General features: G+C 41.8%; 1 protein-coding gene across 3 annotated transcripts in view; it reads right to left on the bottom strand.

Annotated features, from left to right (window-relative positions):
- TENM3 (teneurin transmembrane protein 3) overlaps positions 1-27,305 on the bottom strand; it is a 697,856-nt gene that overhangs the window by 578,603 nt on the left and 91,948 nt on the right. Inside the window, exon 1 of one of the 3 annotated variants that reach the window (XM_079909554.1) lies at positions 25,113-25,191. The exons of 1 other annotated variant lie outside the window; for it this stretch is intronic. The gene's annotated coding sequence lies outside the window, so the exon portion shown is untranslated. Of the gene's footprint in view, positions 1-19,092; positions 19,167-25,112; positions 25,192-27,305 lie in introns of those variants that run through there. One more of the 3 variants, XM_079909551.1, reaches the window with a different exon arrangement.

Here is a 27,305-nt window from a genome sequence, read left to right as displayed (position 1 = left end):
GCCGTGCGCGGGCCTCTCACTGTCGCGGCCTGTCTTGTTGCGGAGCACAGGCTCCGAACGCGCAGGCTCAGCGGCCATGGCTCACGGGCCCAGCCGCTCCACGGCATGTGGGATCTTCCCAGACCAGGGCTCGAACCCGTGTCCCCTGCATCGGCAGGCGGACTCCCAACCACTGCGCCACCAGGGAAGCCCTGTATTGCTAACCTTAATGGGCATGTGTTGTCTCACGCTGAAGACCGTCCACTGATTGGAGGGGTGCCCTCTTAGCATTCTTTCCATCCCCCCTCAGTTCTATGCCATGTTCCTACTAGGTCTGCCTTAAATACTTCTCGTACAAAGACTCAGCATTAATGCCACAAGAACATGTGTTCATAGAAATTCAACATAAAAAAATATAAAATCAAATTTCAGAAAACTGAAGTGATATCTATGTAAAACATGTGTACCTCACAACGGACATTTTGCAAAGGTCTGAATAAATATTTATAATGGTGTGCTGTAAAAGCCGATTTAGATGTCTCCGTTAATATTTTTAATTATGTCTGTTCATGAATATTTTACTTCAAATCACTTCTTTCTCCTTGCCAAATGGAAATGATCATAAGACCCCTTTTGAAGTCAAAACAGACCCTTTACTAATAAAGTAGAAGAGGAAAAAATACTATCGAAGAAATAAAAAATTTCTTTTCCATACACTTGTAGTAAACCTAAGTTCTGCCTATAAAAATCAGTTAGTAAGCTATGAAAATTCATTTAAAACTATTTAATAGCCTTGTGATACCAACTCACCCACTTTTACTAAGATGGCGCTCTTCACAGTACACACTATTTATTGAACTTTTCATTTTTAACCTAAACATTTTCAAGTCAGACAGATAAATGATGAGACACATGATCTTTGATGTGGAAAACACACTCAGTACTGAACTGTGTTGTGGATTACAACAGATTTCTCTGGGTCATAAATTTTAAGTTTAAAGTAACAATAAATTTGCGGAAAGTAAAAAGGCTTTTAAACATCATTTAAAAAATGGACATGAGACAGTACTTGGATCCTATACAAAAAAATAGTGTTCCTATTAGAGAAAGCGATTGAAGAAAGTAGGAAGATGGCAAAAGTAAATATACTGGCCCCCAATTTAGTCTTTGACACAGAGAGACTAATTAAATATAATACTATCTAAGTAACTCAGGGAGACATTACATTTTTAAATTTATTAAACTTACTACTTTAAAAAGTTTGTGAAGATTTATTTAAATAGTGCATTTTCGCACAATTGTTTTGTCCGCTGAAAACTACTTTGTATCCTGTTGAAAGTAGGCAATACTTACATGTAAAATTTGGGAACACTTGTCAGAGCTCAATAAATTAAAGGTAATTTTCAAGCTTATTAATAAAATTTCCTTGGTTTGTAAAGACTGACGATCATAATACTATAGTTTTTACATGAATAACATTAAATTCTGTCATGCAAAATTACAGATAACACATTTTAAAAAGTAAGAAACATCAAAAGTCCCACTAGATTGCTTTACGTTTAATAAGAAAAAACTCACTTTAAAATGTTTTCTGTACTAGCTCAGCAGGACACATGTACATCATCACTGAAATTTTACGTTGTCACTTAACATTTTCCATAATTCGTCTAATGAAATTAGCTAATGTGTTTTTATCATTGCTATTTCTGTTATAAATCTTAGAGATTTTTATTTTTCTTAACTTGGAAAAAGATCAAAATGCTTGCAGATTTCAGATTGCTATTAGATGTAATAATTATACACTAAACTAATTACCACTAAACCAAAACCTGACTTACAACGTATTAAATTTTATTACATCAACACAGAGCATAGATTTTCAATTTAACACAGGGTGCAACTACAAACACGAGTCCATCATTCTGCATATTTATTTCAAGTAAAACATCTAGGTCAGATTTATAAAGTTTGAACTTGGCAGGGTTTGTAGACTAACTTGTCAGTTTCACAAATCTACTAATTTGCCGACTTCTAAGAACAGAGAAAGGGGCTATTTGCAAAGTGAACGTAATGCATCATTGCCAAATAATTCCCATCGTAGCCAAATGCATATTGTGAAAAGGTTGCTACGCAACGGGAAAAATCAGGGAACGCCAAAAAGAAATACTTCCCATCGTAGCCAAATGCGTATTGTGAAAAGGTTACTACGTAACGGGAAAAATCAGGAAACGCCCAAAAGAAATAATTCCCATCGCAGCTAAATGCATATTGTATGAAGATTACTACGTAACGGGAAGAATCAGGGAATGCCAAAAAGAAATAATTTATTTTAAGTTCGGCCATGCATTTTATTTGTAACTTCACTTTTTCTGAGATTACTGACATACACCACTGCTGAGTCTTGGTTTCTTTTCAGTAACATGGAAATAAGAAAAACATGCATGATATCTAGAGGAATGCAAGTAGCATGAAATGCAGACTCTTTAGCTGAGATGAAAGTACCCATTTGTTTACTGTTTAAGGAACCAATGCAGATTAAAGTGCAACATCAACTGTAATCCAGTATTCATCTCAAAATAGTGGACACGGAATCTCCATTCATTTTTTCAAGAAACTACATTTAAATTTGTCACTCACAACAATTGGAAAGTATAAGAGATTCACTTGATAAACTTTAATTTTATAAAAAAGAAATGTTTACTTTCTACCAGATGGTAAGATTAAATTACATAAACACTGTCAGCAAGTTGAATCCTCAGATGTATTCATTCCCGCCACAGAAGCTTCAAAACCTGTCTATAATTTTGTAACTGATGTTTAGAAACAGCTGTAGCTGGCATAGCTACATCTTATATACGTCAGCTTTAAAGGATTAAATATTTTTAACCCCCAACGGAGAGGTCTTTTGCTGCTAACAAGCCTGGAGTAAATTACACCGGAAGAGATTATTCCATTAGAGTTATCTCACACCAGATATTTGGTAAACAAAATGGTCCAGAATCATAAGTGTTTCATAATTACTGGAAATTCCGTTTGATTTGGGCAAAAGAAAGATTTTAAAGGTACAGCACTTTCTGATAATAAATGTAAGATAAAATCTTCTCTAAAGACACTCACATATATCTTCATTAATATTTTAGATGGTAGTAAATTATACATTTTTTTCTTCATAAGAATTCAGTTTGTCTCAAGAGACTTTTTTTTTTTCCTGGTTTAGATTTGCACTTCAGTTTTTGGTAGAGTCAGTGTATCTTCTAGTAAGGGTTTAAAATGAGCTTTACAATAAATGTTTAAAACCGATGGTAGAATTGGCTGGGTCTACTGAAATGCTACACTGCGAATTTTGTATTCAGTTAATCTACCTGAGGGAACACAATTAACCAACCTAACTAGCTAGACTTCAGGCTTCAACCACTTGATTTATGAATTAATCTAATCTAATTAATTTTCAAGAAGCATTGATTAATGGCAGTCAAGTGTACAGATCTTTGGAGATGAAATCCATCAACACGAATGTGTATATATATATATTTATATATATATAAACGTGTGTATATATGTGCATACTTATACATATACTATATATAGTATATATATATTTGTATATACACAGCATGTATATATACATATGTACATATATACACACATTTATATATTTTGTATATTATATATATAAACATACACATACATATTTTCTCCCATATAATTCTCATTTTTAAACCTTAATCACTGTGGACTAGGTGAATAATTTTTAAGCCTGTGAATACAAATGTTCTAAAAAATTAGACAAATATAATAAATAATTATACATAGTGTGTTCTTTTTGCAGAACATATAATAAACGAAAACTGGTCCACACAAATGAAAAGGTAAAATAGGATGACTGATTGAGGCACTAGAAGAGATACCAGCTTAGAGAAGAAAATTCAACACAATTCAACAGAAACTCCCCGAATTATAAATTACACATATAATTTGTGTTACATTTAAAGCTACATTCTAAACTTGTACGTACAGCATACTGCCTTTATGAAGATGACTTTTTTTTGCGGGGGGGGGGCAGGGCGGTGGTTAATCACAACAATACACTCACAGCAGAGACTTTTACAAATACTGAAAGAGAACAGTAAGATGATGAGGTGGTTACTTTCATGTGCAGCTTCTGAATCTAGTCTCTTTCATTTATAATTATATATAACTCACCTAGCTCTGAGAAGTATAAAGCATGATGGAAATTCAAGCTTGTGCTTTTTACTAAAAATCATTATAATATTATCCAAATTTAATGCACTGACTGATAGCCTATATCATAAAACAAGTGTAGCTCTACAAGGGAAGTAATAAGTCATTTCTTTGAAAGATACACGTAAGCACAAGAATTCTTTTGTCCTCCGCGTGTCACTCCCATTCTTTATCAAATTCTACCGCTGTGATATACTTCCTGGATCTAATTATACATTTAGACTGGAATTAGCATACTCAATAGAGTGAGGCGAGCTATCTAACAGAGAAATGAAGTTAAGCTCTTATTTTACACAAGACAAACTATTTATTTCAACTTTCTCTTATTCATTCAACTTTCTCCTAATTATGTGAAATTTATACTCCTAAGCAAAATTGGATGAAACAAACTTTTTGTAGTTTTCAAGAGGAAAGAAGGCATCCTTTCTGATAAATGTCTTCATTTTGTACTACAAGATGTCTCTCTGTATCCTCTCATGCTTTCTGATTTTATTTTTATAAGTGTGAGAACAGTGAAAATGCCAGCCATTGTAGTCAGTCAGCTGGAGCCCCAGCAAAGATTACACAGTGAGATGTTATCTTGGTGGTTTCACATAAATACTGAACTTGAAGTCCACTGGCTCCTTGGGATCCACAGCTAAGCACAGAGAGCGCCCCCAAACCCACATTTTATTAGCTCCATTTTATAGATAACTCATTTTAATAATCCCATTTTAAAATCCAACACAGAATGTCATACACCAAACCAACTCAGTTCTAAACATAACTTGCTTCTCTCTACCTTTATGACGTTCTAAGTCTTAAAGAAACTAGAATTTAGCAATTACAATAAATAATGATACCTGTGTAAACACTCGGATTTTTTTTTTTTTTTTTAAAGGGCAGCAGGAATTGGGTTAGAAATAAATTTCAAAGTCCATCATAAAACTACTGAAAATATTACTTCCATACTCTGGGCACTTTCGCTAACTGTTTTGTGGTTTGGGGGGTGAATTGCCACAGATTCCCCTGGAAGCTGCAAAATGACGGCAAAATCGGCTCCAGGGATGATGCCCCTAAAATGGCTGTTTCGAGATTCATCCGTGCTGAATGGCTGCGACTCTTGAGGTCTCTTCCTTCTGCCTTGGGTTCTAACATTAACGCCGAAGCCCAAAAGAACGACTTTAGAAAAAGGTGCTGCGACGTTATCTGCCTTTTTTAGTTTCCCGTGGAAAGTTGCAGCTGAGCCTGAAGAAAGTATGTTTTAAAAACCTGCTATTTTATTATGCCTGTGGGAGAACACCCTTGCAAAACAGCGGCGTTAAATATGGGATCTTTACTAAGGGGTCAGCGGAGCTACCGGGTTAATGACTGTATGCATACGTATCAGAATCTGCCTTTCCACCTGCCCCTGCCTCACCCACAAAGGATGAGTGAGAGAGGACCCAGCCTGCTTTCAGGTTTCTCTTCAATTTGCTGCACACTACAAGCACCGAATAGAGTAGGGCAGCTGTATGAATGTTTCCAAAAGCTCTCAGAGATCCTGCTGGAAAGCTGGTGTCCTAAGCACTACAGGAAGACATCTGCTCAGCCTGCGCCTCCAAGCTGAACACGGAACACGTGTGTCTGGGCCTCATTTGACCACGCGACTCAGAGCAGCTCAGCAGAGGGTCAGGAATCAGATGGAACAGGTAAGAAAATTTGCTAGTACATCCGGCCACAAAGGCAGCCACAATCACAGATCAGTTTATAAAGACTGACCTTGCTTATGAATCCCAAGTCTTTGCAAAGTGACAGGTGAACGTGGCTCAAATAAAACGAAATTATAAAGTAACTTCTCCGGCATCAGAAGCTTCCTAAATATAAGGCATAATCTCGGCTCTGAAGGATGTTACAACGTAGGAAGGGAAATGCTAAAATAAATAGTAAGTCTTGACCATTTAATTGCTCCACTACATTTACCAAGTCCTAAGAAAAAGTGAGAGATGCATGTTTCCCTGAAGGAGACGGTGTTTGAGATGAGGCTTAAAGATTGATTAGATTTAAATCAGTGGTTTCTCAATCCTGACTGTGCTTTAGAGACACCTGGGAAACTCTTTAAACTTACTGATTATGACCATGTCCTAACTCCAGAGATTCTGATTAATCAGTCTGGGGTGAAATCCCGGCGCTGTTTTTTTGTGAGAACTCCCTAGGTGATTCTAAGGTGTAGTTATGGTTGAAAAGTACTGAATAAACAGAAAGTAGATGGGAATGTTCCATTTTCCAAAATGAGGAAGAATAAAAATTGTAAAAAAAACAGGCTCCCCCTTAAGATGGTTAAAAATCTTTTGGGGGGAAAAGAGTACAGAGACTCCAGCACTAGCAGTGTGAAGTCAAGTTTTAGAATCCTGAGTCTTTCATTCGTTTATCATTTAACCAATAGGTGTTCACCAAGGACTATGTATAAAGTGCTATATCATGTTATTGGTAAAAAAAAAGGGAAGCAATACTAGCAAGGTCCCCGGCTTTATGGGTTTCACAATGAAGTGGAAAAGAAAGACATAATAAGGGGGTTTGTGTTATGTGCTGTTTTAAACAAGGGATGATAGCATCCTTTCTGCATACTTAAAAGATCCCTCCGGCTGTGATGTGCAGAGAAAGATGGACGGGGATCCAGACTGATGGCAATGAACCAGTCAGGAAGCCCCTGAAGGGCTCCCACCCAGATGCCACAGGACCTCGGATTAGCATGGCAGCGGTGGGGACAAAAGAGGCATACGGTTTCATGAGATATTTAGCAAGTCAAGTAAAAATAAACTAGACACTGCGATGAACTGGATATAGGGAGTGGAGGGAAGGAAATGGCCAAGGATTGGTCAAGGTTTCTGGCTTGATAACTAGGTGGACAGTCCTGTCATTCCCTGAGTTCGGGGCCAATGGGGGAGGCTGAGGTTTTCAGGGAAAGACCCCACGGTCAGATCCCATGTTAGTTCTAGAAGCATCTGAGACACCCAAGAGCTTATGCCAGACGGTTCCTTCCGTGTGCCCAGCACGACCGTAGGGAGGACGTGTGGGCCCAGCACTACCCCAGTTTATGCTCTTTGCGCTGGTATCTTACCATTCCCTCTGCCCACTTTCGCTCTCAAGTTAGCCATGCTTGGATGACAAATTATAAGGCCCCCCTAGATACCTAGATCCTCGGCTGGGAGCCGTTCTGAGTGGAATCTTTGTGAACTGTCTACTCGTGGGTGAGCACCGAAACCACGGAGGCAATGATGTCATGGCGGTGGGAAGAGCGGACACAATGCGACAGTAGGCGTAAGGGCTATTTTCCGAGGAGCTCCAGCATCCGCAGACCAAGAGAAGAGGCCAAGACACGAATGCCGCAGAGGAGTAGCTAAGACGCAGGAGAGGTGTGAGGAGGTGTCACAGGGCAAAGGGAAGCCAGCCCTTCACGGAGGATGCAGCTGAGGTCAAGTTCAAGGACGCCTAAGAAGTAGGCGTGGCTATAGCTACGTATTCATCCCAGCCTTGCTTTTGTCCCGTTTAAAAATAAGACGCTTCCCCTCTATGACCTTTACATTCCTTCCTATAGTTAGAACCCTTTCATTCTAAAAAACTGAAAGTGCAGAATGAGGTAAATGATAAATAGTTCTACAAATACTATACTACGGGAGCAGAGGGAGATGAACCATGAATTCTGCTGAGAGCCAAGGAACAAGTTCACAGAGAATATTTAACCGGTACCTACAGGAGGGGGAAGGCTTGCCCTGTGCTTGAGGAAATGGTAAGTTGGTCTGTGCGCAGCACACTGCACCAGAGACCCACTGGGAGGCGGGGTCAGCAGAGTCCTGCAGACCGTGAAGAATACACCCCGAGGACCACACTGAGAAGTCTGCGCTTCACCCGACAGATGAAGAGGGGCCACTGTGAGTTCACGGGAGTGACATGCTCAGATCAGGAGACTAGGAAGAACACTCTCTGCAGGCAATCCAGGAAAATGGGTCGGAGCCAGGAGAGACTGGTGGCAGGAAGCCCAGTTAGAGGACATCTGCCGTCATCAAGATGAGGGATGGTGAGAGCCAATGAGGAGGAAAAGGGGTGGTGGGTTCAGACCCCAGAGAAGGGAGGACGCGCAGGACCTGATGACGGACTGGACATGGAGGGCGAAGAGTCCGGAAGACGGTTCTCACGCTTCTGCACGTGTACCCGAGAGGGTGAGTGTGCACACACTGCAGGGGAGCTTGGTCCTCAAGCCCGAGACCGGAAATACTGTCTTAAAAATGATGAAGTTGGGGCTTCCCTGGTGGCGCAGTGGTTGAGAGTCCGCCTGCCGATGCGGGGGACCACGGGTTCGTGCCCCGGTCCGGGAAGATCCCACATGCCGCGCAGCGGCTGGGCCCGTGAGCCACGGCCGCTGAGCCTGCGCGTTCGGAGCCTGTGCTCCGCAACGGGAGAGGCCACAACAGTGAGAGGCCCGCGTACCGCAGGAAAAAAAAAAAAAAAAAATGATGGAGTTGAGGTGCCGTGGAACTAACCCCACCCTCCATGCTCCTCCCTTCCTTGTGTTCCTATGGCTCATAGAGCTTGTGTTACCTCTTCCTTCCGACTGAACACCGCTCTACGCTGTTAGTACTACTGTCTAATTATGACGCTTCCTTTGGGACTCCTAAGATGTACCACTTCCGTATTTTTGCGCCCCTTTCTCACAGAGCCTAAACCAATGCTGGACTCATAACAGATGCTTAATAAATGATAACTTGATGAAGACACTGGAGCTGGAAAAGGACACAAGGCTACCTTCCACTGGAGCCAACTAACATTTCACAGACAACTGTTTACAATTTTCTCATCAGCAAACATTAAGCAATCCGATGGGCTAATAGGTTAGTGAATATGTTTTGTGCCATATAGTTTTTAAAGAAACAAACATACAATATATCCAAATGCTAAGTAATTCTGTTAGTGAAATAGAAACATATGGTTACTGTGTTCAAGGTCGTTTCGTAATTATTTCTACTTAATATATCAATATATTTTAAATATACGTGATAAATTTGGGCACCAAATTTCCACGAAAAATCTCCTGGAATATTTAAAATACTGTGATTTAAATAGTATGTACTTAGGTCATTCCAACGATAATGTGAAAAAAGGGATCAGACATTTTCATTTAAAAAAATGAACCAGAATGTACTTAAAATGCTGACCCTGTTAAGACAGGTTTTTGTTTTTTGTTTTTTTCCATAAAATATCCTAGTTGTCTGCCATCATTAGGGGATGTGCCTTTGGGTAAATTTTAAAGATGAATCTTACATTCCTTGAAATAGCAAACATCTTTTCACCTGTTTCGTATAAATATTTGTAAAATGTGTCACACCCATTGCCCCCTTTTCTTCTCTAAATGATGCTGGACCCTCACCATGAGTGCTGGCTGCTCTCATCGGCACTGTGTATGTCGCCCCCAGGGTAAGACGTGGCATGCTGTCACTTTTCTGGGTATCCACAGGCCAAACCCCTCTCCTTAAACGTACCACTTCTCGTCGGTAACTTGTCACATCAGAGAATCAACGCCATTAAGAGTTATTCATGAATTCAAAGCAGGATTCTAGGGAGCAGCCCAAGTAAAGAGAGGCAGCCCCATGACTGCTTTTCTGTTATTCTTACTTAATTCAGAGCTAATGATGCAGCAGTGTGGCCGCTGCAGAAGCATGTCGTCCTCTCCTGAGACACACACACGCTCACACCTGTTATTTATGGCTAACGACATACCTGACGCTACGTGAGCCCTCTCCGTGCTTTGTCTCACTTCATCCTCACAACCAGCCTGCACGTGGTATGTTATTAGCAAGTCAGCTTTATGAAGCTTAAAGTAACCGAGAGGCACAGTTGGGACTTGAATTTTGGTCTCCAAATCTGACTTCAAAACCTACACGAAGCCATCCTAGAGAGCACGATGTTCCCTCTAAGATGCTACCAACAACCACTCCAGTGACTGAACTCACCACCACCCAGCATGGAGAGCGTGCAGGGCACCTGCCAGGCGCCTGCTGACGACACTGCCATCAGCCCTTAGCACCAACCTGTAGCTCAGATGAGGACACGAAGCTCAGGGATGGGGGGGCTGGATCCAGGGTCACACAGCAAATGAATGACAGACGCAGGACCCAAGTGACCGCTCTGGTGCCAGAGCCCAACTCAGAAACCACAAAACAATGAAAACCACTGAGAGCCCCTGGAATCTCAGGTGTCCTCTTTACTCAGTGAAGGCCATGGGTAAGACCTAATCCAATACGTCACGTTTAACTTTGGATTTTCCTTTTCTATAGAAGTTAGCATCTGGATTCAGACAATATTCAAATTCAATGTAAAAGGAAAAAAAAAAACTACATTAGCCATAGCTCGCTCCTGGACTTTCCCTCCAAAGTGTAGGTGTGTTCAGAGTGTTGAGACCTAGTCTCGACTATTCAGTCCCTGATGGGAAGAGGACAGACTTAGGAGAGAGGGCTGTGATGTGGCCCTTGAAAGGGCCAAAGCCTAGAGACGCCTGTCACTTAGCCCTCTGCCGCCTTGGCACGAAGAACGCTCCCAGGGGGCTTGCTGGCAGCCCGGGTTTCTGTTTTACAGCAGGAGAAAGTGTACTGCAAACTGAAAACATTTTCTTCTCCAAAATGGGGAGAAGAGGATGACATTTAAGACAATCCACAATCTGGCCCGAAGCGCTCTCTCCACGCTCATGGCAGATTTCTCTATGGGCTGATCCTCTGCGCACTCGTGGCCTCCCCAAATACGTATGCAAAGCTCTGCCTCTACACCACAGGTTGCAAAACGGTGGCCCAACTGTCCAGCCCAGCCGGCAGTCATGTTGTGTTTTATCTGTGTGTTTTGTGGGTTTTTTCATTTCTTTCTTTTTTGTTTTAATGAGCCAACATTCAAAAATCTAGAGATTGCATATAATTCACATGCTGGCATTTCGTGAAAAATCTCACCACCTGGCAACACTGTTTCGCCTCCACATGGCAGGGACGAGTCTAGAGGCGCGACGGGGTGTCCCCTTTCGGACGAAGCCTGTGCCCTGCAGTGCAGAGTCCGTCACCCCGTGCGTCTCTGACTCTTGAGGCTGTGTCAATACCATTTATTTTCAAACTTGCTCCATTGCTTTTCTCATACTGAGGAAACATTTCTCTGTCCCTGTGTCTCTTTCGAAAGTGGGAAAAGTGAAAGACAAAGAGAACTACATACTTTGAAGGGATACGAGAGAGAGCACGTATTGGTGGAGACGTGAAAAGGTAATACGCAAATAACCAGGTCAATTTCTTTCACCTAGGGTACCTGCCGGCGCTGCGGTCACCTGTTCGTGAATTCATTCCGGTTTGTCCTGGATCTCTCTGTTGCTATTCCGGTTCCCACTCCTGAAGTCCCCTGACCTCTGTACGTCAACTCCTGTCTTTTTCCAGAGATCTACAGGCTACAGCCGTGTTTACTGTTCTCATCTCAATGCTGACACCTCCTTGCTGGCACTATACGTTTAACATGAATCACAGGTAATCTGAGAATAACAGAATCGTGCACTTTCAGGACTCGAGGGGTCCTGGATGATGCTGACCTGAGTTTACAGGCCACAAGCCTTTGGAGAAAGGAGCTACTCGCCAGTGAGGACACTTGACGCTGATGTGGAGTGAGGGGAGAGTTCAATGCTGTATCAATTATTTACCGATGGCTTCCTCAGGGCGGGCACTGTGCTCCAAGCTGCGGCTGTGCTGAGCCCAAGAGAGGGGATGGTCTCCTCCTTCCCGGGGTGGGTGTGGGCAAGTGCGCAACAGTCTGCCACGTTATTACACAGGGAAGGAGGCAGATGGTCAACCTCTGTTGTTCCCAGGTCACTGGCTTCCAAAGCCCCCTCTTCGGGGGCGTCAATGGCCATGCGCACGTGGGCTGGGGAAGGAGAAGGCGGGCGTTCTGAGCCACTCGTCTGTCTAGTCCTTTCATCACTTGTGAGCCCCCCGGCACTCCCACTGTTTGTTAGCAACGGGACATTGGAAAAGGCCTCCCCGGGTCCCTTCCAGTGTCCCACAGAGTTTCAAGCACCGTTGAGGTCCCTATGGTGTTTCCAATGCTAGAAACTCTAGTTTTGGTACTCCCTTCAGTTGTCTGGCATTTAAAGATTCATGGGCTATTAGCATCCAATCTGACCGAAGTAGTAATCCTTCCATCACTTCCTTTGGCTTTCTTAACAACCTTAATGACTGTCGGTTTTCTTTTATGTCGTGTTCAACTAGAAGTGAAAACTTCCTGTGGGTCTGAGATCGTGTCTTTTGTCCTTTAATCTTCCCCAGAGCACAATCACTTGGACACAGAGCAACGGCAAAACACATGGGGTTTGATGTAAATGAACTGGGAGTGGGAACATGCCTGTGTGAATCAGGTGCGCACACTAAAAGTAGAGAGACATTCATAGCAAGGCGGAGCGTTTGCCATTCATATCGCCTCGTGATTTTATAGGCATGGCTGCAGTGGCTCATTATTAATTATTTCTAATATATTAAATATAAAAGGGGAGATTTTTAAAGTTTTGAGTGGTAAACAGAACACTTCTTCCCCTGAACAACTCTCAACAGCTCCCCTGAAAGTAAACTAAATATGAAAACTAAGCATTGCTTGTATTTTGGCCTTACGGTTTGAATACCTTTTCCCACATTCAGGACCCTTACATGAAAAGAAGCAGAAGAAGGATGCACTACTTATGGTGTCTGTCTTCTCTAAAAGAAGCCTGATTTACCAACCCCTCGGCCTGCCCTACTGGTACTCCACAGAATTTTCACCAGGCAACAGATATTCTCTATAATCTCAAGCAAGAAGGAAACAAAAATAATTGTGTTTATAGGCAACATCTTTGTGGATACTGAACTCAATAATTTCCTACACTTTTCTAATCCCAGAAGGTACCTTTACGTATTCCTAGAGATCAGGCAGTCCTACTGTGCACAGAGACTGGAGAAAATTCTGATATTATAAAAGAGATTACAAATAAAGACAGGCTGTCCTCAAAAGGGGATAAATTTAACATGACTTAAGGCTATAGATAGCTAGAGTTTCCAGTTTTGTTCTATAAATAATATTAATGCAAGCAAATATGTTGAATTTTCTCCAAAAAGCACTCTCTCTAATTTCCACGGGGTTAAATCATTGTACATTTGTTAAGTGCCCATGTGACATCAATCATTCTCCAACTTGGCACATCAAAATAAATGCAAGAGGCTGATCAATTTCTCTCTACAATGTCGTATTTTAATGGGTTTTTAAAAAGTGAAAAAAGCTATCTTGTTTAAATTGTGACCATCACTTTAGAAAAATGACCCATGGAAATGCATAACCACTCGATTCAGTGGTGCTTAACTCCATAAAAATGTACTTGTTCTGAAGAAATTATTAAATTTTCAGTGATTTTTATTGCTCAGTATCAGTGCAGCCTAAAGTTCTGTTGTGTTTTAATCCTTGCAAGTCTTCCCAATAACCACTGACATAATGATTTGAAAACAAACAGAATCAACCATGGACCTACACACAGCACAGTCTCTCTCCTCCAACTTTCTTTTATCCACAGTTATAGGAACTTAGGTGCACAAAACACATGTATTTGTGATCATATTGGCAAAAAAAAAAAAAAAAAAAAAGAATCCTCAAACAGCTGTGGAGACAGCAAAGATTAGAATCTGATACTGGCTTAGAATAATGAAGAAAGGGATTGTCAGGGTTCGGCTACAGAGCTGATGAAAGATAGAAAGAAAACCTGCTCTTCAAAATCCTTAATCTGTACTACTTTATACGCAAAATACTCTAAGAATTAGAAATGGTAAACGCGATGACTCTTTTGAAACCAGGCTATTATTTCAAAAATGTATTAAACCTGTATCTCACTGATAATAAACTGCAAATTCGTACAATATTTACATAAAATATTCTAAGGTCTTATTTAAATTCTTCTTCCCTAAAAATCTTAGAAAGTAACTGAAACTTGGTTACCTCTTGCTAGTTTCTAGGTGGCGTTTATTTTTTAACATCATATTTATGCCAATTATAAAAGTCTAGAATCCTCTACAAAGGACTGAATTATCAACTGTCATATTAAAGTGATCATAAAGGATAATTTTTAAAGTAGTTTCCTTATAAATACTTTCAATTTAATGTTTAAAAATGGAAAACATTTTTAGAGTCATATATCTTTCAGAACGGATATATATATTTATTTTTACGTAAAATCTTAAGAGGATAATAAGTCAGCACAGGAATATGAACATTATAAAGTCATCTTTGACATTTGTAAAGTATGTTTCAATGAATAAGTATAGAAAAACCAGAATTATTTTAACTGTTAAAAAAAAGTACCTACTTCCTCACTTTGCAATTTTTATAGTAAGCTTTGCTACTGTTTTTAAACTTGTAGAAGCTAGAAGTGTCAGAAATAAGAACCCATTTATTAAGGTAAATTAATTGTCCTAATAAACTGTACTTCTTTGGGTGGCATCACTGGTGTTTTACAATGAAAATGTCTTAATTGACCAATATTTGATATTTGATTCTTGAACGGATGAACTGGTCTTCTATTTGATTGACATTGACTAAGTAAAAACTGATATGAATATAAATACAATTAATTGTCCCACCTGACCACTCAATTTAATGTATTTTTTGACCAAAAAAGGTCTCCTTTGAACATGACACCCTTCTCTCACAATTGTATTTAGAATTGTTCATTCTGAATGGGAATATAATAAAATAACAGAATAACCCTTTTTAAAAAAATCCCTGACAAAAACATGCTCACTTTTCCATACACAGAGAAAACTAACTAACCTTCATAATATGTGATGGTTTCATTTTCACATGCTTTTCTTTCTTCCTCAAGTTGCTCTCACTATTATTACTAGCACAGAGCTTACGAAGAACTTCAATCCCGCCACAGATGCGCAAACTTCACTGAGGCAAAAGCCACTTAAAGGACTGAGAACCTGGCAATAATTAGTTCACTGATCATCTGATGTAAGGAAAAAGCATCCTTCAAAACTTTTATCTTGCATCAAATTATGAACCTCTGGATTTTAGGAGCTGAATCTATTAATGCCTAAAATATATATTTAGACTACAGTGCTACATAAATATTAGATCTAGGAAAGGAATCAATTAACTTTTTAAAGGAAGTGAAATGATGGCCAGGCTAGTCTAGTGCTATCTGATAAAACCGCTGTGTAACAGATTCCGGGATCACAGAATCAGGGGAGGACGTATAATCCTTCATCAAAGAGTGACAACTTGTCCGCAGAGCCCCCTCTTCCTGATGGGATATTCTTTTAAAAGTAATAACGAGGACTTAAAAACTATGTAACACTCTTCCACCAAAATTAGCCATTAATACCAATGAATCTTAATCCTAAAAGAACCAAAACCTCACCCAGAAAGCACTGAGATCCCTTCCTTTGGAAAAGAAAAGGCATAATGTGCACTAAAAATTTACATCTATTCCTAAATGAAATGCTTAGACTCCAGGCTTAAAATCAAATGATAAGACATACCCCAGAAGGAATGACTTTTTCTAAAAAAGGCAAAAACAAAATAATAATAATAATAAAACAGTCCCTCCAAGGCTTACACTAATAACAATCTTCAAGATTGAGAACCACTAATACTTTGCTTTTTTTCAACATTTAAAATTTCCACAGTGAATTATAGCCTTTTATTTTTTAACATCTTTATTGGAGTATAATTGCTTTACAGTGGTGTGTTAGCTTCTGCTGTATAACAAAGTGAATCAGCTATAGTATACATATATCCACATATCCCCTCCCTCTTGCGTCTCCCTCCCACCCTCCCTATCCCACCCCTCTAGGTGGTCACAAAGCACCGAGCTGCTCTCCCTGTGCTATGCGGCTGCTTCCCACTAGCTATCTATTTTACGTTTGGTAGCGTATATATGTCCCTGCCACTCTCTCACTTTGTCCCAGAAGAGAGAATATAGCCTTTTCAAAGCTCAAGTGGTAACTACACACCAATCCGTATACCTTAAACGTGATAAACAGATACATTTAAGATGTGATACGTTAATGATCTGTGTTAACTCACATCATCATTTGCTGATAGCTAAATATAAAATTCACAACCTTGGCGTGTTACAATTCCTATCTGAAGCACATGCAGTTTTTAAAAGCTCCTTTCGTCGGATGATGTGCGGAGAATTAATGGCACCTTACAAACGAGCACGCGTCCTCCCCTCCAGCTCCCCCGTTCGTAGAGATCCCACACACCTGCGTTGTAGAGCGGAACTGTTTTACTGGAAGGTGCAGATTTTATAGAAAACTTCAAGAGAAAGAGATTAGGCTTCTGTTACTGGCTATACTGATTCAAGGTTGATCCAACTTGCTAATATCACAGTTAAATGAAATGCAAGATTATATGAATTTTACTGAGATGACTTGAAACTAGAATATCAGTAAATGATGTATCTTAAAATATAACATTTATTTTACAGATTCATGCTGGGCAACTTAAGGAAGATAATATAAATACATCATTCATGTTTCATTTTTGTAACATGTAACTTTTTCGTTATCTGTGTGGACATTGCACACATATGTATTAAGAAATATTCTCCAAGTGTCTCGATTATGTAAAATGGGATATTCGTTAAATCAAAGTATTTTTATGATTTCTAGAGCACCAGATTTATCTAATCGTCTTAATTCCTTTTAGGTTTCTTTAAATACTTAGACTGGAGTTAGTGCATGTTTTGATTACTACTATTTTAAAATCCCTTAATTATAGACTAGAGAGCATAGTACCCATATAAACACAACTCTGAAGCTGTGATTAGTGGGATAAAAGATAAAAGCTGTAAGTGGAAAGTTTAAATTTAGGGTTTATTTACACACACACATATTAGTAAAACAATATTTGAATTTGAAAAAATATAAAATGAGGACTTTTTTTGTTTGAGGCTGCAATTTTTTATTTTTTTTTTTTGCGGTACGTGGGCCTCTCACTGCTGTGGCCTCTCCCGTTGTGGAGCACAGGCTCCGGACGCGCAGGCTCAGCGGCCATGGCTCACGGGCCCAGCCGCTCCGCGGCATGTGGGATCTTCCCGGACCGGGGCACGAACCCGTGTCCCCTGCATCGGCAGGCGGACTCTCAACCACTGCGCCACCAGAGAAGCCAGAGGCTCCATTTTTAACTACAATTTATTATGCTTCAAATGTTTACAAAAAGAATTTTTTTAATAAATTTAATTTTAAAATTTCATCCTTTGCAATGATATATTTGCCTTGAAAGTAATAACACTATACACATACTACACCACCTAATGTCATACAAATTAAAACAACATAGAAGAAAATTATATCACCATCAAAACACAGGATAGCAAATATTAAAGTATTTTATCTTTCATAAAGTATTGATTCAAAGGCCCTGCTACACATGTAATTTTTAAAATTAGTAACAAAGAAAAAGGATTTTATTGTCAAATCAACATGCCAACACTGTTTACAAAATTTTTATGATGCCAGAGTCTTCTCTTTCAGAGACTGTATTTTCTAGGGACTGTACTAAGGAAGAAGTTTGCTCTATTTGATTTTTTAATCATAGGAAATACAGGACAGGCTATTCTATTAATAGTTGGCAAGAAAAAGTTATGCAAAGACATAAAATGTACTCAAAGTGAGGATTCAACTCTGGTCTGACAGGTGCACCTTACCTGAGTGTCGTAACTTTCATTTTTGTTTAAATTAAAATTTATTTCAAATGTTAAATATGCTAACAGCTTCACAGGAGAAAGACAAGTTGAAAATGAACTCAAAGTAGAAATACAAACTTAGGAATATATCATAGAGGGAAAACGTTCTAACTTGAAGGATAATATCGGGCAAGACGTTCACTTCAAGCTTCACCCCTTCCTGGATCCAAAGTCAGCAACAGCTTAGTAAGGAAACAAACATAGTCTCTTTGTCCTAGAAGATACGGTTACTTTCAAAAGCATTCTAATTCTTTAGGAATGTCTCTTTAAGTATCAGTGAACATGAAAAGGTTTAACATTTTAGTTATTTTGATTATATTGAATTATTCTACAAGTATTATTGATACTATCACAGAATTCAGCGACAACCCTGTAGGAAGAATGCCTTACATCTGTGACAGCCAAGAGACAAAACATGCTTGGCCACATTATAGCTTTTATTCCTTCATGCTATTAGGGTGAGTCACTTTTCTCTATTTAAATTACTAGATTAGTTATTGTTTACAGTATTTTTCCTACCTTTATTATTCTCATTACACGAAATGTAAGAGAAAGGAATTTACAACTTCCAGTATTCATTTTTTTGCTTATAAAAATGTAATAACGCTGTTCATGACACTTTTTGCTGTTGTTCTTCAGAGGAAAACTAAAAGTCACAGATTTGTTCTTCTAGAACTACAGGACTGACGACAGCTTTCTTTAGCTGGAAGTTATTATAAATTCTGAAGAAATAAAATTTACATCTGTCTTCTCCTGGTTTTCGTAATTGTTTTAAGTGACAAGCCCTGTGCCAGCTTTTTTTGTTTTTTAAGAGCTATTTGAAAGAACCAATCGCCTGCCAATTTTTCCCACCTCCACGTTGACAAATTCCAAATTCTCTGATAAAAGTATTAGCAGAAATGTTACACTTTACAAGAGCATTTGGTAGATGGAGGATAAAAAACAAGTATACTTTTTAATAGGTTCACTATGATAACTACCAAAACAAACACATCCCAACATGAACGCAGTTGCAGGTGCTTCCTGCAAACCCATTAAAATACTTCATGCATTTCTTGTTGCGTGAAAAATTAAAAATTAAATGAAAGTCATTTCAGTCTTGTCTTGTGACTCTCTGCAGAACATACCTTCCAGTGTGTGGTCCAAGTCCATGAGCTCTCCTATGATACCTCTCAGTACGGAGGCCAAATGCTGAACATGTAGGTGCTGGACATGCTCCTGAGGAAAGAAGGACCTCTTCTCTGGAAATGCCCCTGTTATCAAAGACACCTCACTCCCTCACACTGATAGGAGGTCCACAATTCTAACCATAAAAGATTCGTCGAGCTTCACTCGAGATGAAATCATCCATTCTAATAAGAGATTAGCTTTTCTTTTTTTTCTTTTTTTTTCCCGCTGGGGGAAGTAGGGACCACAAATTCACATCATCTTACTACTCAGAAATGCTTCAGAACCTGACTGAAGGAAGACAGTCATTACCAAGCCGTTATTTCTGTCTAAACTGTGGCCATCTCAAGAGGAATTATCACAACAATTCTGGCAAGTATAACTGATCATGGACAAAATGACAGAATGACTGAAATATACTGGTTATGAGCCTTATCTTCAAAGATGAGTGACCTTGTAAGTTACCTCCTAAACGAGCCTTTAAAATAATCAGAATGGTTCTTGTAAGTCTCTACATAAAATTTATAAGTTGGTGTTTAGTCCCATATACAAAGGAAGTATACCTATAAAACAGAGCTGTTAATATGTTTCCTTTTCCCCGTCAACAAGAAGAACCATATACAATATTTAGAATTCCTTCGATGAATTTTTTTTAAAAAACCAACAAAGTTCATATTCTCTTGCAGGGATCTAAAACGCACATACTTAAAGTGAAAAAAATTTAGAAGTTAATTTTCTCCTGTACTTACCCAATTAACTTAAATGACCATATATGCCGTTTACAGAATGCTTTTCCTGTCAAATACGCTGCTAAACACAGAAAATGCTCAAAGGACTATCACAGCCTAAAAGATATTCATATTCATATTGTCTCCTCTTCCTCTCCCCACTTCTCTCTCTCTCTCTCTCTCTCTCTCTCCTTTTGGTTTTGAGGCAGAGGCCCAGTAGACCCGGTTATAAAATTATTATTATGAAATAACCTGATAATATGATTATTATTAAGTAGTATGATTCTCTCCCCTGGAAACGCAAGTCACATCATCCCTGCTCCTGCAATACCTGAAAACACCTTATCAACACACAGAATCCCACACTAACTTTCATGTCATGGACCAGGAACTTCCAAGTGTGAATATATGCGCTTATTTTTTCCAAAACACTTCACTTTCAAAAGGGATGTTCCCTGTTCTGCACGCTCCGGGTGAGCCAGAGCACTACAGATGTAGAAAATGACTTTTAAACGGCCACATCTCCATTAAGTGGTTGTTAACTCCTAATCTACAATACAGAACGCAACCACAGTTTGACGATACGATACACTCCATTCTACCCATGCTGCTTATTGCATTAGAACCATCTGCTATTTCACTGAAGCCATGGAACTCAGTTAAGACTGCCACCTATCACGAACTTGTTTGAAAAGTCAGGACTAGCCCTTCCAAGACTGCAAAAGTTACCAACAGGGCAGTAAAAGTCTCACCATTACCATCATCATCATCACCATCATCATCATCGTATGATATCTGAGATGGTTTCAATCCTTCATTTACATGGCTGATGAGTATATTCTATGATACTGACATTAATTTGTACAGTGACTTATTTAAAGTATAAACAGGTTTGAGTAGACGTTCTCTTTTATGAGACTACTATGTAGCTGTTCTAACTAGCCAGTTATCAGAGTTACTGAATCAAAACCATAAAAAAATTATCAAAATTCTTTCAAATTAATGAGTCCTACAGTAGTTTTGGTATACGAAACATCTGTATATCTTAGAGCGTGTTTCTGCGCTTTGAGGGTTTACATTCTAATGGCTGGCTAAAAAAAGGCTTTGAAAATGGCCACTTAAGTCAACTATTTTAGTATTAAAAACTGTTCTAAATGAATGTTCTTAACTGGAAAAACACCGATTCAATGTAAATAATCTATGAGTATACAGAGGAAAATTAAAATACAGTAAACATGTTTCCCACCAAGTCTTTTCTTCCTGAAAGCAAAGAACAATGTCACTGTGGAACTTCACATGTATCTGTAGAGCAGCTCCATCCTTGCTTAAGTATCCTGCACACCAGGCTACATTCGAATACTTATCTGTATTAATCTTAGAGTCTATGCTTTTAATATTTTATTTTACTGAGACGATAAGCACATAGCACAGTAAGCTACACGCCCAAGAAAATCTTAACATGGTCTTTCAGAAAAGAATAAAAAGCGGATAAAGCTGAAGCCGGCTGGACACAACTAAGAAACAAATGCAAACAGCACCGCAGGGACAGTACCATCTACCATCTCTCCAGGTTTCCAAAGAGGATGAAGAATAACCTCCACATGCACAACCCCTCACTGTCAGGATTATACCTCCCACCTTGTGAAATTAGTATCACCCACGCGCGAGATGCAGATCTACAATTTTAAGAAATCCTTAAAAACTCAACTAGAATGTTGATATAAACAAAAAAGGAAATAACCTAAATGTATAACGTTCACCATTTATGACCCAAAAGATGATAAAACCTTTTGATGAGTGAGAAAACACACCTTGAGACATATTGTACTGGGGGGAAAAAGGCTATTTTAGTTGAAAATGTATTAATGAATTGCTTCTGCATGCTTTATCTAGTTCTTAGAGAAAGTTCAAATTAGGTCTCCCGAAGGATGTTTTAATGACGAGAAGTAATATTTTGAAACTCGTACAAACCATCACGCTTGTTTGGAAACAAATGACTTCTCAGGATGTAGAAGTATTACTATCAATCACCAACAAGTTAATTCTACATAATAAGGCAGGTTTGGATGCAAACTGGTCCATTGTGGAATGCTGTATCTAAAACTGATTACAACAGCACTCAAAATGAATGCAGCGCTCCAAACCACTTCTTTGCTCAGAAACATTAATCTCAATTAGAAGGAGAGCTTCATAATGGTAATGCTTGGTATAAAAAAGTATAAAATAAATCAGTTTTTATAAGACACAACAATTAATCAGTTTTGAAACTAAGAAATCTTTTTTTTTTTTTTGTTACTCATAAAAGTGCCAATCAGGACTCTTAAAATGGCCGGTATCTCCAAAATCAGGTTCTGAATGTGTTCTCAAAGAAGCTTACGTGACATAATATTTAAGACTCAGTTGTTGAAACTTTTCAGTAGCTTGGCATTATTGTACTAGCTTTTGGTTACGCTTCTTTATTCTGAATGCATGTGAAATTCTTCCCCACTCTCGTTCTACTTTATAAAACAAATACGACTTTCATTGAAAAAATTCAAAGGGATGTATGATTGATTGCGGATCAGAGTAAAAGTTTGATAGCAAGTTACTGTATTCTTTCCTGATATTCTCCATGTAAGTAAAAAAAAAAAAGTATGTCCTAAAAGTCAAAATGGACATTTGACTATCAAATAAAACATTGTTAGACAAGCAACGCGTACCTGAACATGCTTAACAGATTTCTACAGCATATCTTCAAGAAGAGGGCAGACAGTTCATTAATGCTGCTGAGTACACAGCCTCACGTAAGTCTAATACCTTGATGACATTCCTCAGCCACCCAGATACCAAATTTTTAAAGGGAGAAATACAGTTTAATAGGAAGGAGGTAAGTATATTAAAATAATCAGTATTAATAAACTAACAAAGTTGTCTTCATGGTGGTTTTCTAGCAGACTATGGCCATCCTCAGGACTTACTTCCCAGTACTGTTGTAGAAAGGACAGGCTTCAGCATTTCCAAACACTCTCACAGCTATGGCAAAAATCTCATTTTTTGTGCATCCAGCTCAAGGCTGATCAGGTACTTCCGATAGCACATTCTGCTCCGATGACAGGCATACACTTTTGTCTGGTTTCTTATTTGCCCGACTCTTTATAAAGAGAAAAATTACTCTTGGTTCTCAGAAGCAAAGATGAGAAGCACCAGCTTGAACTTGCCAACTGGATGATTACTGTTTAGCTAGGTTTTCTTTCCAAATAAATGTACAACTTTCACTCTATTTAAGTGCCTTCTTCTATGCAAAGGTAAGCATCCTTATCTTTCTTTGTCCTCAGTCTAATAAAGCACGTTGTTCCCTTTTCTAGCCAAAAAGACTCATGACACGCCTCCAAGATCATAATAAGAAAAGCCTCTGTAATTGACCTAAAACATGCTTTCTAGAAAATAAACAGAGCCATGCAAAATGATTCAATTTTGAAAAATAAGTACTCGGAATTCTACTATAAATTTATCTGCTTTATTTTAAATAACCGAGCAATCCTCATTAGGGTCGACGTTCTCTGTCTATGCGTGGCTAATGTGGATGCTACTGGCAGAGGATACGAATGTATTTTCCAAACATATAAGCGCTCCTACAGTTATTAGCATATAAGTACATTTTTCATTAAAATTGTGTAGTATATGTACAATATATTTGTCTTACTCAAAGGAACTACTTTTCCTCCTAATATTCTTCTAAAAATTAAAAATATATTTACTACTAGCAAAAAATAGTACCTTTGAGTAAGAGGAATATTAAAATTCATCAAAGAAAAAAGACTTAAGGAAAATGCAACAGGAAGAGAGATACACATAATCCTGAAATACAAAATAGAATAACTAAACTCATTATAACCCCCCCTCCTTAAAGAATTTAGGAATAATTTGTGAATGCCATGACATTTTAAAGTGGGATTAGCAAGTCATATTACTGAACTAGCCTCTCACTCTTAGAGCAAGAATTAAATATTTGCTCTGCATTTAGAATCACAAATCGAAAGTTTCAAGGCTCTTCCAAGAATGCCATATACTAAGAAATACAAGCTAGAAGTAGATAATGAATGAACATATTAAGGAATGCACAAAGCAAGATTGTTGGCATATCTGTAAACTCTTTTGTTTCAACTGAAACATTAAAACCGATAATGATTAATTACACAGTTACTCTTAATTCTAAACTCTGTTCCTGATATACTAGAAAGACTACAAGTACTTCTCCAGGCAGGCAACTGGGAGATGGCTGTGTGTGTGTGTGTGTGTGCCTGTGTGTGTGTGTGTGTGTGTGTGTCGTATTTTAAACAAATTCACGAAAGGAATCAAATCACCAAGTTCTGTTCAGTTGCAGTAACCATCTTTTGGGATACTCTTCCAAGCTCTCCAAAGATGCCAGTCCTGTCTTTTTTTTTTTTCCTCCTCCTTTTGACAACAGAAGGGAAAGGTAATATGCCTGAACATATTTCTATTTCGAGTGAAAAGACCACCCAGTGGATTCTGCCAGAGCCTGCAAATGTCTGACAAATACACTGCCAGAAGATAAGAAAGAGAGTATCATGAAGACACAGTCCTCTTCTCGGGATCTCAGCCGTCTGGGGCGCTGTAAAAAGTGTTTGGACAGCGCTCGCCCCCTTCACTTCCACCGCGCTCACCCCGAAGTCCCTGGAAACTTCCCTCTAGCTCTAAATCACAAGGACTTCGGAAACCAAAAGTCCTGGCGCTGTCACGCGCCGGAATTCCTCCTTACCCTTCCTCCGCGGCGAGCCTTAGCGGCAGATCACCCCCCAAGCGCCCTGAAGGCGCGGCGGTGAGGACGGCCCGCGAGCCGCCGAGGTGTCGCCTCGACTCCCGGAAGCCGCCGTAAAGACCCCCTAGCCCGCCGTCCCTCGCGAGGCGGACTTGGACCCCGAGCTGCAGGCGCCTCGGCCTCCGGGCGCTCAAGCGCCCGCCTCGGGACACCCACGTGCCCGCCTCCAGCCTCGTCCGGGCTTCTCAGCTCGAGTCCCGTCGAGGCCCGCCGCTCCGGGCAGCGTCCCCGCCCTCCGCTCCGCCCCAGCGTGGCTCGGCGGGCGCTGGCGGAGGCGCGGGTCCACGTCCCCGGGAACCGGGCCGACGCGAGGGCGGGGCGGGGGCCGGCGGCCGGCCCCGGGGACAGCCCGCCCCCCGCCCCCCCGGCGCCGCGGCCCGGGCCCGGGCCCCCGAAAGGAAGGAGGGCGCGCCGGCGGCGGCGCCGCACTTACCGCGCTCTGCCCGCCGCGTCCACCCGAGCAGCGCGCGCGCACAGCCCCGGGCCGCGTTCGAGGAGCCGGGCGCGGGGGGACCCGCCGGGGGGGGGGCGGGCGGGGCGCGCGGGGCGTTACAACTTCCTTCCCGGCCCGGCGGCGAGGGACGCGGCGAGGGGCAGCGCGCGCCGGGCGCCGCGGAGTTCACTTTCTCGTCTCCCCCGCGCTCCCCCTCGCCCGCCCGCCCCTCCGCCCCCCCCGCCCCGCGCGGCAGGCGAGGCGGGGCCGGCGTTTTCGCTCCCGGGGCCGCCCGGGAGCCCGAGGATGGAGGCGGCGGGGGAGGGGACGAGGACGAGGGCAGGGCGGGCGGGCCGGGACCTTAACGGTGTGGCGAGGGGACGCGCCGGGCCGAGAGTGCCCGAGCCCAGGCGCGTACACGTGTCCGCGTGTGTGCGAGAGAGACGGAGAGAGAGACAGAGAGAGAGAGGGAGGGAGAGAGGGAAAGAGAGAGACGGAGAGAGGGAGGACAGAGAGAGGGAGAGAGAAGGAGAGAGAGGGAGAGAGAGAAAGGGAGGGAGAGAGAGGGAGGGAGAGAGAGGGAGGGAGAGAGAGGGAGAGAGAAGGAGAGAGGGAGGGAGGGAGAGAGAGAAAGGGAGGGAGAGAGAGAAAGGGAGGGAGAGAGAGAGGGGGAGAGAGAGGGGGGGAGACAGAAGGAGAGAGAGAGGGAGAGAGAAGGAGAGAGAGAGAGGGAGAGAGAAGGAGAGAGAGGGAGAGAGAAAGGGAGGGAGAGAGAGAAAGGAAGGGAGAGAGAGAAAGGGAGGGAGAGAGAGAAAGGGTGGGAGAGAAAGGGAGAGAGGGAGAGAGAGGGAGAGAGAAGGAGAGAGGGAGAGAGGAGAGAGAGAGAGAGGGAGAGAGAGAGGGAGAGAGAGGGAGAGAGGGAGAGAGGAGAGAGAGAGGGAGAGAGGCGAGAGAGAGGGAGAGAGAGGGAGAGAGGGAGAGAGAGGGAGAGAGAGGGAGAGAGGGAGAGAGAGGGAGAGAGAGGGAGAGAGGGAGAGAGAGAGGGAGAGAGGGAGAGAGAGAGGGAGAGAGGAGAGAGAGAGGGAGAGAGGGAGGGAGAGAGAGAAAGGGAGGGAGAGAGAGAGGGAAAGACAGAGAGGGAGAGACGGAGAGGAGGGAGAGAGAGAGAGAGAGAGGGAAAGAGGGAGGGAGGGCGAGCAGAGAAGCCAAGCCTACCATGCGCTTTTCCCCCCGTGCGGGCCGAGCTGGACCGGGCGCTGATCGTTTGTAATCGCGGCCTCGTCCGCGCCGCCACTAGTCAAGATGACAGGGACTTTATTTCCTCTGCTGCTTCATTCAAAAAAAGAGCTTCCCGGCTGGTGCCTTTTTCTGCCAACGGGGATTTGCCGGCCTGGAGCGCGCTCGCCGCCCCTCCCTCGTTGCCCCCTCCCGGCCGCGTCGGGTTCGGGAAAGCGGCGAGGCTCCCGGCGGTGACCAATCAGGGCACCTGCTACTCTGGCCGTGATTTAGGGGTCGTCCCTGAGTAACACTTCACGCTGATGAATGGCCCTAGCCGGCTTTCGGCTCTGAGGACGGGTCCGCCGGCCGCAGGTTGCGAACACGAGTGGATGTACAGCGCCCGCTGCGCTTCCCACGCGCCAACGAAGTGCGTGGGGCGCGCGCGTGCGGGTCCGTCCCCTTCCTCCCCGCGGGGCCCGAGGAGGGGCAGGCGGAGGGCGCAGGTGGCCGCTTTCGACCTTAGTGGAAACACGTCCCCGTGCAATCAAACCTCCAACCTTCTTCGAAAAGTACTGCCCTTGGTCTTCCACAGCGTGGGCACTTCAGGTCAGCTGAGTCACCCGAGGACGTGAGAGGGCAAGACACTGCCGGGGAGATGAGTTTCGAGGCAGGAGGGTGCAAATACGGGTTTCCACCCCCGGCAGGCGGCCCGTCCCTTACAGAGCGTCTGGAAACGGCCCGTGCCGTGCCTTCCTTTCCAGAGAGTCCTCTCTTCCGAGGCTGAAAAGTGCAAAGGACCTTCGGACAGGGGAGGAGGCTCTACCCACGCAGACTCCCTCAGCGGCCCTAACTCGGTGGTACGAGCGTCCGCCCTCGGCTTCCAGCTCCGGGACTCTCAGCAAGCCGCGCTGGCCCGGGGACGGATTCTGGAGGCCTCCAAAGGCTGCGCACCCCTCATTCTCATTCCCTCCCCCG

The sequence above is a fragment of the Stenella coeruleoalba genome (assembly GCF_951394435.1).
Source record: "Stenella coeruleoalba genome assembly, chromosome: 21".
Taxonomy (NCBI): Eukaryota; Metazoa; Chordata; class Mammalia; order Artiodactyla; family Delphinidae; genus Stenella; species Stenella coeruleoalba.
Note: the sequence above shows the minus strand (reverse complement) of the source record. Positions and strands in the feature narration are given on the sequence as shown.